This window comes from Microcebus murinus, chromosome 23, assembly GCF_040939455.1.
Source record: "Microcebus murinus isolate Inina chromosome 23, M.murinus_Inina_mat1.0, whole genome shotgun sequence".
Lineage (NCBI taxonomy): Eukaryota > Metazoa > Chordata > Mammalia > Primates > Cheirogaleidae > Microcebus > Microcebus murinus.
This window is the reverse complement of record NC_134126.1, coordinates 19,412,941-19,430,954: the sequence shown is the minus strand read 5'-3', so window position 1 is coordinate 19,430,954 and position 18,014 is coordinate 19,412,941. Positions and strand designations below refer to the sequence as shown.

General features: G+C 41.4%; 1 protein-coding gene across 3 annotated transcripts in view; it reads right to left on the bottom strand.

Moving 5' to 3' along the window:
- Positions 1 to 18,014, bottom strand: part of ESRRG (estrogen related receptor gamma) — a 594,335-nt gene that overhangs the window by 551,141 nt on the left and 25,180 nt on the right. The window contains exon 1 of one of the 3 annotated variants that reach the window (XM_075997052.1): positions 376 to 496. The exons of the other annotated variants lie outside the window; for them this stretch is intronic. The gene's annotated coding sequence lies outside the window, so the exon portion shown is untranslated. Of the gene's footprint in view, positions 1 to 375; positions 497 to 18,014 lie in introns of those variants that run through there. 3 annotated transcript variants of the gene reach the window in all.

Here is an 18,014-nt window from a genome sequence, read left to right as displayed (position 1 = left end):
ATAATTGACGCCTCTGGGTGTGTATAGATGTGTGTATGTGCGTGTGATTTTTTTTTTTCCCCTTTAAATCCTGCTGCTCCTGCCGCCGCCGCCGCCGCAGCCGCTGCAAACGGAAAGCAAGCATGCGTTCATCTTTTGTCTTTCATTTTACCTTCAGGGTGACATTCAGTGCCAACTGCTCCCTTTTGACCGTCGCCAATCCCCGCCTGGGCAAAATAAATTTGAAAAACGTGGGGGGGAGGGGAAGGAAGAGGTTCTCCCCCCCCCCTCCACCTTCGGCCCGAATGCTGGGGTTTCGATTCCTTCGACTACCCGGATCCCAAACCTACCCGACCCACCTCCCAACCCTGCAAAACCATCTTCCCTTCTACCCACCGGGCCCAGGCAGAGAATCGGCACCACGACAGCGCGGAGCATCCACCCAGAGCCAAACACTCATGTTCGCGGCTCGCACTTGCTGACTTGCATCTCTCAGTTGCGTTCCCAGTGTGTAGGCCTCTCACAACTGGAGCTATTTTTGTCTCCCAGAGATGTTCTTTAAAGCCTTTTTAAAAAAAAATGGGGAGGAGGCAGGGAAGAAAGAGAGAAAGAAAGAGACCAAGAGAGAAGCCTAAGCCTCCATCTGAGGTACTCTATAGACACATCATAAAATTTGGGGGGGCTCCTGGCATCCGAGCTAGCAGGGGAGTCTGGAAGGGCAGAAAGGAGAACTAGCTGCTATTGGACTTATTCTACTACAACAGCAGGAAAACTTTTTAAAAATACAAGGATGTTAACTGCTATTTACTGCATTTACCATTTTTATAATTATTAATTATGTTCTCTAGAATTAGTAGGGAAAGTCTCAAGAAGAATCCTTAATATTTACTTCTGAAAACATGAGAATGCTTTTTAGATGGTGTGGCCACATGACAGGTAAAACAGAGATGGCTCCTTTTTATAATATTGAGTTTGTGTTATTTGTATGTTGTCTGGTAGGTTTTATGTAGCTTCTCTTAATCATAATATTGCATATATATATGACTCACATTGTGTGTATCCCTGATAAATAAATATCTAGCACCAGATTTGGCAAATGCTTTGCCCTTCTTTATCACCGATTACCCATTTGGAGTAACAGGATGGCTTTAGGAATTTTTTTTTTCCCTCCAAGCCTGTGCTTGACCTTGGTTAACCACCAATGTTCATTGTTCCTAGTGATTCCAAATGCCTAAGAGATGACAGCAGAAGCCGAGGTTGCAAAAAAAATAAGCAGGGAGAAGAGTTCTGAATCTGAAAGGCAAAGCCAATGGAGAGAAAAAACTTTTGAACTCATCCAAGATAATCGGCAGCTGCTGAAGGTTTAAAAATAGTTTACCTGTTTGAGAGGTTGGCTACGTTTAATGAAAATAGCAACTAACTTGTTAGGTCTTTTCCCCTTAGAGTCAGGGAAGGCATTGTAATTATGCAAAAAAGACCAGCATTGGAGAAGAGCCTGGCTAAAATAGACTAAGAGGGTCTAAGACTATTGATTAATGGCCAGATCTCAAAGCTTGGACAGTGCCTCCCCACGCTTGACAACTGGACGTGGTTCCTCTACTCACTCTGCTTATGGGTCTCCTTGGAATGCCAGGAGAATGAATTGGTGCAGTCTTCTAGTTACCAGAATCAAAGATGATTCCAATAAAGGCAAAAGCCTATTCAGAACCCAAGTAAGGATCATCTATAGATGTTATTGGTAACTTTCCAGTAATTGTCCAAGAGGCACTCATTAATATTCAATCTCCCAACCTGGTCTTCCAGCTTTTTTACTTATTAACCTCAGAACTGGACCCTTAGAGACCCACAGCAAAGAGAAAGAACCATAAAAATTTGACTAACTTCAATCCCCTGAAATCCAATTTTATTTTATTTTATTTTTTTCTTTTCAGACAAATGCTTTCCATGCTGTTTGTCACCAGTCCACATGCCAGTGCAGGCAGCCAAGTGCTTTTCTTCCCCAGGGGTGAGATGTTTGAGCAACAAGCAGAGTAGAGGCGGTCCTCGAGTTCTCTGGAGGTTTGAATAGACCCTTTCTAAGCGCAGATTCTCTAAATCCAACTCTGCCTAAGAACAGCTCTCTGTTGTTTATTCAAGTTTAAACTCCTCAGACTACTTTCAAGTCTTTATTTTCTGGCTTCACTCTAAATATAATAGCTAATATTGTTGTAGCATGTTCCGTTTAACTTCCCAACCAAAATCCAAAGAGCATAAAAATGCTTTACTAAGGTAGATGGGAAACAGCACTGTTCTAAACTTTACTTGGGCTTAGAACTTGTAAATCTAATTAAATCTCCTCAACAACACGAGAGGGGAGCTATTATTATCCCCTATGTTACCCAAGGAAATTGAGGCATGGAGAAGTTGAGTAATTTGCCCACAGCTAGGATTCAAATTTAAATGACTTGAGCTCTCTTGTCGAAGCTCTCTGCTCACCTACCAACCTGTTCTACCTTATTTCCAACTACTAACATAATCAACCCATAGTTCAGTCAGGCTGCTCACCCACTGCCCATATCATACACCCTGTTAATTCCTACTCCAATGCCATTGCCCAAGCATTCAGTGCCCTCCTCCTGCCTCTTCAAATTTTACTTGCTATTCCATTCTATCCATTAATGAAGGCTAAGTTCAAATCCTACTTTGCCCAACAAAGCTGTTATTTATTATTCTTGGGTGTGTTAAATAAACATTCTCTCTCGCTGTTCCACAATGTTCATACTACATAGGCCATCACTGTTCTCTAAGTATTTCTGGAGTTTATTTTCTTAATCCCTTCTTCACCTCCCAATTCCTTTCTGACAAAATTATGTATTTTTTTTCCCCTGTCTCTTCCGGTTTGCCTAACAGAATGCCAAGCACAACACTGGCTCTCATTAAATAGCCTCTGATGCATTTACTGACCCAAAGCTGCCTTTTGGAGAGCAAAGATGCCACTTTTCAATTTGACAAAAATTGGAAGTCTTACGTAGCAAAAGTTTTATCTTTTTAGCTGGAGAAATTGAAAACTTGTTTCTCTATATTTCAGACTGTCCCTAGGAAACAACCAAGCAAGATCAGTGGTGAAATGATTTCACTGGAGAAGCATATTATGATGAGAGGTGGAGACTGTGAGCAGATACATAATCTTAGTCTTTGGAAAGCTACTGCTAACTTAATCATTATGCTTAGAGCTGTTACAAGCCTTTGTCTGCTCTATTTCGACTTTTCTGAGAGTCAAGAAATTAATTTTTCCTTTCAAAAAGATAAGACAACAAATAGGGACCAGTAGTCAGGAGACATGAGATCTCATCTTGGATCTACTACTGGTCAGCTGTGTGACCTGTGGCAAATTATTAACCACTCTGGGCCTCAGTTCTCTAATTGCACAAGGAGGATTTGAACCAATCTCCAAGGACCTTCCCCCAGCTCCAAGCTTCTGCACCTTCATCCTGTCGGAAACAGGATGTGAGCGAGCAAAAGAGAGAGCCAGGGCACTCAGCCTGGAGTGAGACTGATTTTTTTGGAGGATACTACAAGATGCTGGATAGCGCAGGTAAATTTAGCAAAGTTTATGTTTCTCATTCCTGTGCACAGTTAAGGGTAGCTCAAAAAAAAAATCCATAAGAAAATGTTCAGATTTAACATTTTCCAAAATGATCCTTTTTTTATATGAGATAAAATCATTAATAACCATGTATACCAGTAGCCTACCATATCAGCCAAAATGTTATTAGTCATCATTCATGCATGCCCACAACTTTCGTTCTAACGCTATCAAATTGTTGTATGGACCTCATTTGATATGAATGGATTCAAACTATTTTGCTTGGATGTCTTCTACTCACATGTAGTTTGAATTACATTGTGAAGGACAGAGGTCTATGAACAAAGAGACTTGGGGGCTAGAACAAGAATGGGCATATGCCCTGATTGTAACTAACTTTGAGTAAGCCTTTCTCTGTGTTCCTTTCCTTATTTGTCCTTATGTACTGAATAATTACAACTCATTGACTTTCACACCAGATTTTCATTGAGATAAAAGGAAACAGCATAAATGAAAAGGGCTCTACTAATACAAAACATTACTTTGAGATGTGCCTCATTTTATACTGCAGTTGTGCTTCTAAAAAGTTTTATGAAGTTAATAGAGCATGCTTTCCGAGACAAGAATTCAGGTCCCCTGGCAAGAAATCCAAGCTCATTTCTACCACATCTTACTAGTTATAGGATTTCACAAAATCCTGTAGCTAGTGAAGGGCAGAATTGGAGTGAGTGCCTGTACAAATAAACTTCCCTGTCCCCAGTCAGTCCATTGTCAAAAGACATGGTACAAGCTCTGAGAAAGTAGACAACTAATCACATCTCAATGAGGAACAAATTCATTAAAACATTGACTTAAAATAGAAATGTATCCAAGCCTCTGACACAAAAATATGAAAACAATTACATATAAGGCAGCTCCTTAGCCAGGTTTCATGATAGCTCTAGGGATCCATGAATGAATTAAGAAAGTCTTAAACTTATAAGCAACATATGTGTTTGTGTGTGTGTGTGTGTGTGTGTGTGTGTGTGTATTGTCCTCAAGAAAAGACCCATAACTTTCATCACATTCTCAGAAGGATTCATGACTCCAGAAAGGTTAAAAATCCCTGATGTAAGAATAGTTTATTTTAAAACTGAACTTAAAGAGAAAAGCATATTCATTGGCCTAGTACAGTGGCTCACACCTGTAATCCTAGCACTCTGGGAGGCTGAGGCGGGAAGATCGCTCGAGCTCAGGAGTTCAAAACCAGCCTGAGCAAGAGTGAGACCCCCGTGTCTACCAAAAATAGAAAAATTAGCCGGGCATGGTGGCGCATGCCTGTAGTAGTCCCAGCTACTCGGGAGGCTGAGGCAGGATGATCACTGGAGCCCAGGAGTTTGAGGCTGCAGTGAGGTGTGATGACACCTCTTCACTCTACCCAGGTCAACACAGTGAGACTGTATCAAAAAAGAAAAAAAAAGAACAAATTCATCACATTTATTTAAGCCAAGTGTCATGCTGGCTACAACATGGATAACGTGTAATAATCTCCAGTATGCAGAATGATGGCCTTGATAAAAACTTCGATCATCAAAGAAATTTATTTTCAAGGTATTTTACTTAACTGATGTGGGGAAATGGTCTAACCTTTTGAAAAGATATGAATATTGGATTAAAGTGAGGTTTTTGCTTTTGTTTAAGCTGGCTGGGCAAGTCTCGGTGTGCTAAACGAGGTGGATCAGTGTGGGGAAACACTCATTGTTTCAGAGACTACACAATTAGGAGCCCACTGCAGTTGATCAGGTGGGAAAGAACTAGGGACTAAAGTGTGATCGGAGCCATAGGAACTGGGGAGATATCTGGCAGGGAATTGGAATCAACAGATTTAAATGTCTGGCTTGGGCAACTGAATTAATGGTAGGATATTAAATAAAGATTAAGTACAGATAAAGATTATGTTAAGAAAATAACAAAATTTAGTTTGAGATATGTTGGGTGTAAAGGCTGATGGAACAGCCAGATTCCACTGGCCTTGAGAAAAATTTAGAAGAGGTTTGTGGCTGGAGAAATTTATTTGGGAATCATCAGTGAATTGGTAATGGCTTAAGCTGGTAATAAAGGTGGGAAAAAATTATGAAAGTAAATTATTTAGGAGAGCCTGAAATAAAATCGCATTTATTTGAATAAGATCTAATTTGTAAAATATGAAACTATAGAACACCTAAGGCAAAATAGTGTTGGTGATTTTAAATATTTATGGACACCTGTATCTGTACCAAAAAATTTCTGAAAAGAACTACACATCTCAGAATTTTATGCCTGGGGTTTTCTGGAGTTCTTGCCTTTCAAGATTCAATTTTCCATATGAGATAGCGCATTCACTGCCTGGGTTCAGAAGGAAGAAAGAGTTTTCCTTGGCAACCAGGTTCAACTGGAAAAAATAATCAAGATGTCACCTGATGCCACAGGCTACCAACTATGTTCTCAGCTACGTGGACCTGCCAGTTGCTGAGCCAGCAGAGGAAACTCAGCGTCATGGAAAGAACACTAAACTTAGAGTCAGAACACGAGTGTGAGTCTCATTTCTGCTTCTTACAGCGTTTGCGACCCTGGACAAGTCATTCAACTTCCCAGAACCGGATTTCCTCTTTCCTGCCCCTACCATCGTCCTACAATCCTTGGGTAATAATCCTCAGAGCACTGATGTTTAGGTGCTCGCCAGAGGGATGGCTTGAGTGCACTCAACCACACACTTCTCAAGTCTCCTCCTCGGTGGGTTCCTCCAGGATGACGCCTCCCACTCTCCTTCCTCCATGACACCCCAATGAAATCAACCTCTCCTTTCTCTCTACTTCCATCGACACACTTGTATGATTGTACTTACACTTAAATTGCTGTTACCACGTCTGCCTTTGCTGCTCAGTGGTCTTCGCTGCCTTTGGTGTAAAAGACATTGCAGTTATCCTCTGAGTGCCGAGCACACAGTAGGTGCTCCATAAATGCTGAATGGCTAAATGATTATAGGGGAGAACATTTGCCTGCATCTGTTCCTATTTTAAGAAATTGCTTTAAATATTCTATGAAAATGCTTTAAATAAAATTGGAAAATGGAAAAGGCCAGGCCAGCTTTACTGAAAGACCACAGGCTGTGAGACATAGGTGTTTTGCTCAGAAGGGGCCTCTCTTTTGAGAAACTCCTATGTTTACTGTTTACTATGCTATCTTCTGTGCAGTTCTTAAAAGTTAATAAAGTCTGTCACCTCCCAATCAGATTTAAGCTTAAAAAGCAAATACTGCTCTTTCCTCCAAAAAATGTTAACATTGACTTCATTTGACACTGATACATAAATGCTCAATACCAAGTTTTGCCAGAAAGCTAAGAAATGGAAAATGAGGAAGGTAGGGGAAGCCACTATAAACCTAAAAGAGTGTACAAGCAAATGTCCTGTTTTCGAATTCCTAAGGCATTTTCTTAAGCTCTCTGTGATCACTTATTTCACCTTCAAAATGGAAATTATGATATTTCAGTATCAAGGTTATTGGGAGGATTAAATGAGATAATGCCTGGAATGGCATAATGCCATGTCAAAATAGGCAGCTGATAAAAGCAAATTCTCCTCCATCTCTCCCTTTCTTCATTCCTGCCTGCTTACCTTCCCAGAGGCAAAGAGAATCAAGTTTATCGACCAACTTGTAAGCTTTTCTCTTGACCAGGCTGCTAAAAAAAAAAAAAAAAAGAGGATCACAGAGATTATAGTTTATGTCAGTGGTTCCCAAACTTTGCCACACTCTGGAATCACGTGGAAAGCTTTTAAAAATCCTGAAGCTCGAGTCACACCCCACAGCAATTTTTCAGGATGTCTGTGGGTAGGAACCAGGTAAGAGTAGTTTTAAAATCCCCAAGTAATTCCAGTGTGCACCGAAGCTTGGGAACCACTGGCTAATGTAGAGAAATGGGCCTGTGGCCGGTTACTTTAGCTGATTGGAGCCTGCTGCTAAGAAGACCCAAGTTTTGGAATCTGGTCCTGAACAGAGCAGTTCTTTACTCTTTCCCAGCCCTGTCATGCTTATTCCTTCTCCTGCAGCCCTCCATTGGCAAGCTCTTTATAAATGAACCCTAGATAGAATAGGAGCAGTGGATGGACTCACCCCACCTATCAAAAAAAAAGCAAATAAAGCAAGCACACGAAACACTATATTTATGGTATCTTACAATTTACAAAGTGCTTTGACATCTTATTTTATTTCATCTGCACAAGCCTGAATAGTTGGCATTATCATTATGCCCAATTTATAGATGATAAAATGAAAAATTAGGAAAAGTTCAACTTGCTCGGGGACAAAGTGGCAGATGAATCTCAGTCTCACACTGAGTGAGGTCCAGGATCCCAGAATCAATGCTCTTTTCCTGGTCCATTCTGCCTCAGGAGCCCTACTGATTATCGGTCAGCAGAATCATACCCACATTTGAGGGTTGGTTCAGAGCTATAGTCTAGCAGCTCTAGTATGTTAGGAAGGAAAAAAGGAAGACAAGGAGGGAAGGGAATATTAATATAAATATGTCTGAGTTAAACAGGTCTCTTTCTGGCAGGTCTTTTCAAATTACTTAATAGGCTAACAAGCATCGTAAATTTCTAAAACTCTTTATGTCTAAACTGATGGAACAGCGAAACCCTTTTTAGCTCAGCATTTCTCAAGACTCACATCCCATGGAATGCCGCTTGATGTATGTCACCATGGTTTCCTTCAGCTCCTTCAAGACTTTGTTCAAGCGTCACCCTCTTAGGGACAATCCCCCACCCCCACCCCATCACCCTATGTAAAGCTGAAATATCTCCTTGTCCCCAGCTCAGTCCTTCTCTCCTGCTTTTCTGCTTTATTTTCCCCCATTGCCCTTAGCCTTCTAATACACTTTATAATTTACTTATTTATTTTGTTTTCTGTCTGCCTCATCCTCCATGTCTGCAAGCTCTATGGGGATTTTCCAGCTATTTTCCCAGTCTTTTTTTATTTTTTGAGACAGAGTCTCATTTTGTTGCCCAGGCTAGAGTGAGTGCTGTGGCGTCAGCCTAGCTCACAGCAACCTCAAACTCCTAGGCTCAAGCGATCCTCCTGCCTCAGCTTCCCGAGTAGCTGGGACTACAGGCATGCGCCACCATGCCCGGCTAATTTTCTCTCTATATATATATATATTAGTTGGCCAATTAATTTCTTTCTATTTATAGTAGAGACGGGGTCTCGCTCTTGCTCAGGCTGGTTTCGAACTCCTGACCTCGAGCAATCCACCCGCCTCGGCCTCCCAGAGTGCTAGGATTATAGGCATGAGCCACCCTGCCCGGCCTTTCCCAGTCTTTTCACAGTGACATCTCTGGCACCTAGAAAAGCAGCCAGCACAAAGTAGGTGTTCAATAAATATGTGGTAAAGGAACGAATGACAGGCCAATGAGAAATGAGCCATGAAAGAAATGCAAATGAAGGCATCTTCCACTGCTAAGTCCCCTTTAAAAAATATCTTTTCCAATTCGAGTTACCTCTTGCAGTGATCTAATGAAGTGGATATGATCCCTATCTTATGGAAAAAATCAGGTGAGAATGACAGCGATTAGGCCTGTAGCAGAGCAAAAAACTGGTTAAGCAAAAAAGATTATGAGACTGGAATTGATCCTTTTTAATTTTCCTTGTAATTATTGTGGGAGAAAGCCTATAGGCTGGGTGTTTCCAACAGTATCTGTAAAATCTAATATAAATGTGCATAGCCATGAATCATACCAAGGCCCAAAGGATCAACCCAGGACACTAATTTCTAGCCACTGAAACCAGACCAGGCTGAGCTATAAAAATTCAGAAGATCCCCGGTATAAAAATGTTCATCACTGTCTGGATTCAGGTTCTCCATAGGTGAAATGGTATCCGAGAAACGTTTTCTAGAGCTCTAAGGGAAGTCAGCCTGTAGCACAGGTGGTCGCTGGATCCTCCCCCCACCGCCTGCCCCATTTTCCAAGGGCTCCCTCTGTTATATAATCACAGTGCTCTGCATCATTGTGGAGCTTTTCTCTGTAAAGGTCAAAGTGCTGTGAACAATTCAAATATAAGCAGGGATGATGATGGTCCATCGAGCTTGGAAAATGACCCGATTGACCGATTCCTTTCCAAACACGCAGAGTAACAATGACGTGGGGAATACCTGGTAATAATGTTGGATGGATGCTCTGCTCCTCTATGTTTTCCTTTTCATCCAGAAAAACCACATTTGTGAAGTGAGCTCTTTCAGTAATGAAACTGGTATTTATTAAACACACCAGAAACTACAAATCCAAATAAGTATTTCCCTTCAAAGTGGTCACTTGGGGAGGCTATGTAATTACCTCGGTGATCCTGTGATTGCTCTGAACATTTTGGGAATTCTTCTTTTAAATTCACCTTCATAGCGGGTTTAGGACTCATGCGGAAAACCAGTATCAGTGCTTTATATAACAGAAATACCAGCTTCCGATCGCAAGTGAACTTGGCTGGTCAGTGCAGTGGGTCACACACGGGCTGCCCGTCAGGATGTCATAGGCACTTAAAGACACAGCATGCCAGGCTGACCCCTGGGTAGCAGGTCAAGGGTCATTTGGGAGTTTGTTCTTGAATGGTCATGCCAGGTGATACTGATAGTTCCAGCACTCTTTGTGAACTGTGGATTAGAGTGCCTGGCCGCTAGGACAGTGTTGGGGTCTGAACCCTACCCTGAGCCAGTTAGCCATCTCTCCATTATGGCCACAAGCCTGAACCTCTCACATCTGATCATTCATTCATTCATTCATTCATTCACACAGCATCTATGCAGCCTTTACCACTTGTTTTACAAACAGGAACCTGATGGTATTGAAAAAGCCAAGTGGAGAAGTGTGGGTGGTTAGCTCAAAACATGCCACTATTGCACACAGCCTCTTTTGGCCAACCCCATGAACTCAACCTTTTGCTTGGATACAGTCCAAAAGAGAATAAATAGAGTGTAGGTTCCAGATTAAAACTGCCTGGAGTCACCTGGGTTCAAGGTATCTTGATCTGTATGGTCGTTCAAGTCCCCACACCAAATTTATCTCAGATTCTTTCTCCTACCTCACTCCACCTCCCTCACCAACAAACACCCCCCCCTCAACAAGCACATTCATTTAATAATAAAGCCATGTTGATTCTACCTTGACAATTTTCCTTTCCATTCTTGTGTGTGTGTGTGTGTGTGTTTTAAACCAACATGTATTAAGATATTATGGCATGCCAGGTCTAAACAACGTATGTACATCAATATAAACAAATCTTACAACAACCTTATGAAAATTAGGTGCTGTTATTATACCCATTTTAAATATGTAAAAACTGAGGCACAGAGAGCTCAGGAAATTTGCTGGGGCTCCATCAGCAAGGAACTCTGGGAACTGAACTGAGAGTCAGTCCCGGCAGCATGGTCCAAAGCTCTGATGCTCACTACTACATAGCACTGCTGCTAATATTAATATCTCTAAAGTAATAGCAATTAATATATATTAAGTTCTCAATACAACATTGTCTCACAGCAATCCTATGATATAAGTGTTGTTAAAACTCCTCTTTTACAGATGAGGAAGCTGGATCCCCATGAATATGAGTCACCACTTCTCAAGTTCAGGTCTCCATTGCATACTACCTGGGCTAATGAAATCATCTCCCACGTCTTTCTCTGCACCTCCCAGTTAAAATTTTTCCAATTACTTCAGATTCAGACTTCCGAATAACTTTCCTGAAGCTCGGTTCTTTCCCTTTATTTATTCTTTAACACATATTTATTCAAAGCAACTATATTCCAAGCAACATTTTTCTAATCCATCATTCACACATCCAAGGTAGATCTGACGTGGCCCTAACCCACAGGAAGCGCTAACTCTTTGGGAGAGACTGTCACACAAACAGATAATTTCTACAGATTGTAATATGTGCCCTGTAATAAAAGGACCTATCTAACAGGATGTGGCGGGGAGAATGGGTCGAAAAAGGCTAAGCATAAGCTTAGAGGCACATAAAGCCAGCCAGGTAGCTGAGAGGGGAGAGGAAAGGAGAAGAAAGAAGAGAAGGCCTGCTTGGCAGAAGGGGAAATACAAACAAATGCACAGAGACTGCTGTGAGTAGGAGACTGCAAATAATTCCACGTCAAATAATTCTGTTGTTCTATACTAAAGGTGTTTAGAGACTCAATCTGGAAGGCTTGGTTTGGAGCTTTGTCTTGAAGCTTGGGTTATACAAAGAACATTTTTTTTTTTTATGTTTATTCTTTGTTTACTTGAGCTTGCTTGGAGGGAGTAGGAGTTGATTGACAGTACAGGAACCAGTGCCTCCTCCCTCAGTCAACCTTGGCTCTACCACTGGGATTGCTGGAATACGAAATCGCGAGGCAGACAGTGGGGAGAGGGAGGGCTTCCCAGCCAGCTAGTGGAGTCTGGACTTCATGCTGCAATGGGCAGCAGTGAAAAGATTTTTAAAAGGGAATGGCATGATTGTATGTATGTCAAAGAATAGATTACTCAGATGACTAATGCCACTCCCAGCCTCACATTCCTAAAGTGCCTTCCTCACATCCTAAGAAGGGAGTTTCACCTCTTCTTGGTTTCTCCAAAAAAAGAAACCAAGTAGGAAGGTTCTGAGGCGCCAGCATCTTGGCTTTGCTCAAGAAACAACCAGTAGACCCGAGTGGCTGGGGCAGAATATGAGGGGGAACCAGGTGGGACACTGGCAATGGTAGGGGACGAGATCAGAGAGGTGGGAGCCATCAGAGGGTCCTCACTGGAGGAGCAACATGATCTGACTTATGGTGGAAAAAAAATCACTGTTTGCTCTGATCCTGGAGGCTAACCCATAAAAACACGCTACCGTTATAACTGGAACAGAGCTCTGTACCCAGAACATTCTCTAGCGTCATTCTTTCACAGGCCTACCTTTGACTCAAGAGGGCCATGAGCAAAGTCAAGGATAGAACTACCTTTTGTGTCTCCCGGAGGCCCTGTGGACAGGGCTGGTGTGGACGGTGCCATGTTGAGAGTTGAGAGCCTCAGCACAGAGCGGGTACCCAGTGAGTGCTTAATCAATGGGCGATGACCCTGGAGGTTACCGTTTAAAACACAAGTGACACAGGAGAGGGGGTAAACAGTAAGCCACCATCAACTTACAGTCAACGTGGTAAAACAGAAAAACTCACAAAGCCTGGATTCAGAAAGCCTGGCTTCTAGACATGGCTCTATCATTTACCAGCTGAGTGGCCTTGTGTATTAATAATTCAACTCTCCGAGCCACCCTTCCTCATCTGTACAGTGGAGATTATTCCCGCCTCAGTGTTGAGGAGGGAGAGATAAATGAGATAAAATGGGCAAAAGCACTTTGTAAATGATAATGGGGTATATGAGAGTGAGGTAACATGATCGTGTCAGCCGCCTGGTCCCCAAGCAAGGCCTAGAAGCCACAGAACTGGAGTATAGGTAGGAAAGGGTCTTAGGCAGCAAGGGCTGGGTGGCACAGGGCACTGGGCTTTCAGGTGAAGAGAGCCGGGAGGAATCCCAGTAACCTCATCATGTGATGAGAAGTCACAATTTTCCTGTTCATAATACATTTCATATCTAATATTTTGAATTTTGCAATAAAAAATTGGATAAACTCTATGATTTCAGATTCATCATAAAACTCTTCCTTAGGGATGAGGCTTGCATCATACGTAACAAATCTTGGGGAAAGTACACATGACAGGTTAATCTCTAGAAAAAAGGTTTCGAATGATCACGGGTTAAGCATGTTTTGTTCTAATTCAGTTGGATAATTAGGTGCAATATTCCATCTAGTTTCTATTCCCTGTGACACTCTCATTCCCAAAGAGGACCCCATCAGCCCCACATGCAAATTCAGCTCCATTACAAGCACGATATCCTGGGATATGCCCACGACTATCTTAGTCAAGCGCAATCCAAGAAGGTTAATATTATGTCATTGTCATCATTTTTCTGGTCTTGTGCTGAGCACTTATCCTAACTCCAGTAACTAAACTCTTGTTTCTATAATGGAATCCCCACTTTCCTCTAGGCATAAATCTATTAATCTTTTCTTAAAAAAAACACAACAGTTATCGTATGTTACACTCTCAGTGTGGTTCAGGCATGTGCTAGGTGCTTTATTATTTTTAACATCACAATAATCCTACAAGGTAGGCACTATCTCATTTTGCAGACTTTATAGAGGTTGAAGTTTAAAGAGATTAAATAACTTGGCCAGGGCCATGCATTAGTAATTGGTGAGGTGAGGATTTGAATTGAGCTGTTCATCTTTCCAGCCTTAGTAAGAATGATCTGGGTGCTCCAACCTGGCTTAAATGCTGGCCCTGTGCATGGGTCCTCTTTAAAGACTGGAGTCTGCCCCTCTTTCTGGATCGCTGCCAACTGGTCTCCCCTGGACTCCAGGCTGGCTGGGACAGCCACCACCTACCACTTGCTAGACTTCTCTGATGCTGGCTCCTGCAGGAGTACCTGCCTGTCTCCATGGCAACAGATTCTGCACACTATTCTCCTGCTTAGATCCTCCCCCCCAGCCTGCATGTGGACAATCAGCCTAGCACCTGCCCCATCCTAGTAACCACCTCTAAGTCTCCAGTCTCAGTTTTTTCTGGCTTGTGATTTCCAAGCACCTGAAGTCATTGGCTGCGTGACCTCAGTCTCCTAAGGGGAAATGTTAGAGGTCATGACATAGACACCAGTACAAATATTCACCCTCATCCTATTGCTCACTTTCTAGATAAACAACATAAACCTTGAAACTGTACAATTATCATTTTTAAGAACTAAATCAGAGTGACAGAATCAGACCAAGGTGAATACAGTTGTCTGTACAGAAGTTAAACGTTAATGCAACACCCTCACATTGGCAACCAAAATAATAGACTTAATTGCCATGAATAGGAAATATGTTCTTCTTTCCAAAGACAAAAAGATAATAATAATAATAATAAAGCTCTGAGATTAGGTAGATGTCTTTAAATGCAATTGTCTCTGAGCAATAGATTTCAAACAATTTTCAAGCAAGAGAATCTTTGTTTTTAAAAGTAACGGTACTTGGAATCTTAATACAGAGCCCAGATCAAAGGGAAGATCTACCTAAATGGCAGTACGATGGCCAGATCTGCTCTAGGCTGTCCCTCTCTGCTCGCCACGAGGGTGTAAGTCCCTTGCTTACAACACACACACACACAGACACACAGACTCACACAACCTGGTCTCAGACTCTTTTTTTTTTTTTAAGTGATTCTATGACTAATTCTTGAAAGTGTGTAGTTCAGTGTGAATCAAGATGACAGGGTTGTAAAAGACATTGATGGTTTTACCTTCGGAACCTATAAAGGAAGAAGAAAAGCTCAGAGTTAAGATAAAGAGCTTCACTGATCCAGAGGGGCTTTTTGAGACAAAAATTCCCTTAGTGGTCTTCTTCTTGGTAACATTATCTATCCCGTTACAAGCTGCTTAGCCAACCTCAAGTTTTGCTGATGTAGGGATACTCAGCTTTGAATTTTGTACCTCCCCCCTTGTCACCAACCTCGTCTCCAGCCATTTTGCCTGTAACCTTGACAACCTCCTTTGCCAATTGACTTTGAATTGTGCCAAGCTCACTCTCTCGTCACTCCAAAGTGAGTAACGCTATAAACATTCTTCGATCTGATGCCATCACTCTGATGTAGTTCTTAAAATGATAATTATACAGTTTCAAGGTTTATGTTTTTATCTAGAAAGCGAAATAGAGTGAAGGTAAATATTTTTGTTGATATCTATGTTATGGATACATTTCCCCTTAGAAGACTCTAAGGTCCATAGCCAACAATTTCACATGCTTGGAAATCACAAGAATTCTTCAAACAATAGATTCTGCCTAATTTTGTACTTTCACCATGCTCCCATGTCTACAGTGATTCAAGAGTTGCCCTCCCGTCTCTCTCCCTCAGCCTACCACCCACCTGGAACAGAAAAAATTGTAAACTGGAACAATCAAGGTAGTTTTAACAGATTTGGATGTATGGAGTCGACTGATCATTTTCCATATATTGATCTATTTTAAAAGCTAAGCAGAGAAATTACAGCAGAACTCAAACTTTGTGTAATCTCAATATCCTCTGGCTGATGTTAATGGTCTTACTCTTAAAACTTGGAGGGAAAAAAAAAAACAAGTGAAATTTGCAACTCTGTTACATTACATCAGAAAATTTAAAGATAAGCTTCTAACAGTACTCCAAATCTCCTCTTCCTCAGAACCCTTGATAAGATCCCCTTTCAGTGTTCCTTAGATTCTGTGTGACCCCAACTTCTCTGCTTTGGATTAACCGTGTAGCCCACATTAATTTGCATTAGTGATGACATTACCCAGCATTCAAACTACAATCATAATTCATTCACGATGAATCAAATGGCAGTGCTTCCTTGATAGAGTTCTGTGTGATTTCTATTTATATTTTTTCACTCAGAAGCTAAAAATTCTATATTACACTTTTTTTCCCCTTGGGGTTAGTTTGGAAAGCTTGTTTTATTAGGCAACAGACATAGGAAAAGCTTCCAGTTCTTCTTAATAGTTGCATTTAAATGCATATATAAACATTTCATTGTAGGTAGTTGGGACTGAAAGTTCACAAGAAAGTTACCTGTTAGATATATGGTCTGTTTCTGTGGCCAGACTTAATGCGGAAATGTATGAAAAACTCTCCTAAAATTCAGCCTGAGCTACTTATGCACAAGGGCCATAGGATTGGCCTCCATACAATTATTTAAGATGTTATAAAGAGTGTTTTCCATCTTTCTTATGCTTGGAAATAAGATTTTATCACTGCTGAGTCAGAGCCAAAAAATATAATTTTATGCCATAAAATACAACCTTTTTCCTTTGGCTGTGGAAATTTATATGTACATATTTATGTGCATATAGAGATAAAAATCTTCATAAACAGAGTGGCCCATTTGAGATGAACTCTATTTAAAGCATGTTGTTCCCAACTCTGATGATATTACTGCTATGTTAAAAAAAAAAATCAATACCTACCCATAATCCACCAAATTAAAAAAAAAAATGGGATACAAATCTCTCCACAGTTTTCTTTTAAGTTTTTCCTGCTTTTTCTCCTAATTTTTCACCCACACAAACCCTTAACCTAGTCAAAAGAGACTAGATATAGTTGCCACTATCTCCAAACCTTGGATTCCCTTTCAAACTGTGTTTGCCTGTTTATATTCTAGACTGAACTAGTTGGAGCACCCAGTAGTTGCTGATATATCATCAAAAGAACCCAGGAAATAACAAACCTTCTCCATTTTTAATGGTGCTGGAGGTGGATGTTCTTGATGTTCTTACCTAAGTACTTTTTTTATTTTTTTTGAGACAGAGTCCCAAAAAAAAAATTTGTTGTCCAGGCTAGAGTGAGTGCCATGGCGTCAGTCCAGCTCACAGCAACCTCAAACTCCTAGGCTCAAGCGATCCTGCTGCCTCAGCCTCCCGAGTAGCTGGAACTATAGGCATGGGCCACTATGCCCGGCTAATTTTTTCTATATATATTAGTTTGCCAATTAATTTCTTTCTATTTCTAGTAGAGACAGGGTCTCGCTCTTGCTCAGGCTGGTTTCGAACTCCTGACCTCGAGCAATCCACCCACCTCAGCCTCCAGAGTGCTAGGATTACAGCCGTGAGCCACTGTGCCCGGCTCTAAGTACTTTCTTAAACCACACATTTTCCCAACCACAAAACATCCCCTGCCCTGTAGAGGAGGAAGTTGCTTCCTTCTACCCCACCTGCTCTCATAGCCCAGGGAGCCAAGATGAAGAGAAATCTCAAGGCATCCAATATTCAAGACAAAATTTGGGGAATGAGACAGGTGAAGATGGCAAAGCTTAAAAATACAAGTGGAAAAGTAACCAAAAAAGTAAAACAGGCTAGTGGCAAAATGGTCACAGTTCATAAATAACTCTGGTGTTGGTGAATTCTTAGAGGTTTTAATTTCTGGATTCCAGAACACACCATATTCTTAAAGGGTCTTTCAGTTGGGTAGCTCAGCCTTGACTTTTTGTTGTTGTCATTGTTATTGTTGTTTAGAGAAAGTCTTCACTCTGTGGCAAGATCATAGCTCACTGCAGTCTCAAACTCTTAGGCTCTAGTGATCCTCCTGCCTCAGCCTCCAGAGCAGCTGGGACTACAGGCGCATGCCACTATCCCTGGCTAATTATTTTTTCCAATTTTTTTAGAGACTGGGTCTAGTTGTGTTGCCCAGGCTGGTCTTGAACTTCTGGCCTCAGATTATCCTCAAATTTCAAAATTTGTCCAAGTCTCTGGGATTCCAGGTATGAGCCACCATGCCTGGCTATATACCCTGACCTTTTCAAGGGGCAAATCATCCTTGTTCATTTAGTTTCTAATTCTAAACCACATCATTCAGCTTATTTTGTTACTCACTAGAACGATTTCCAAGGCC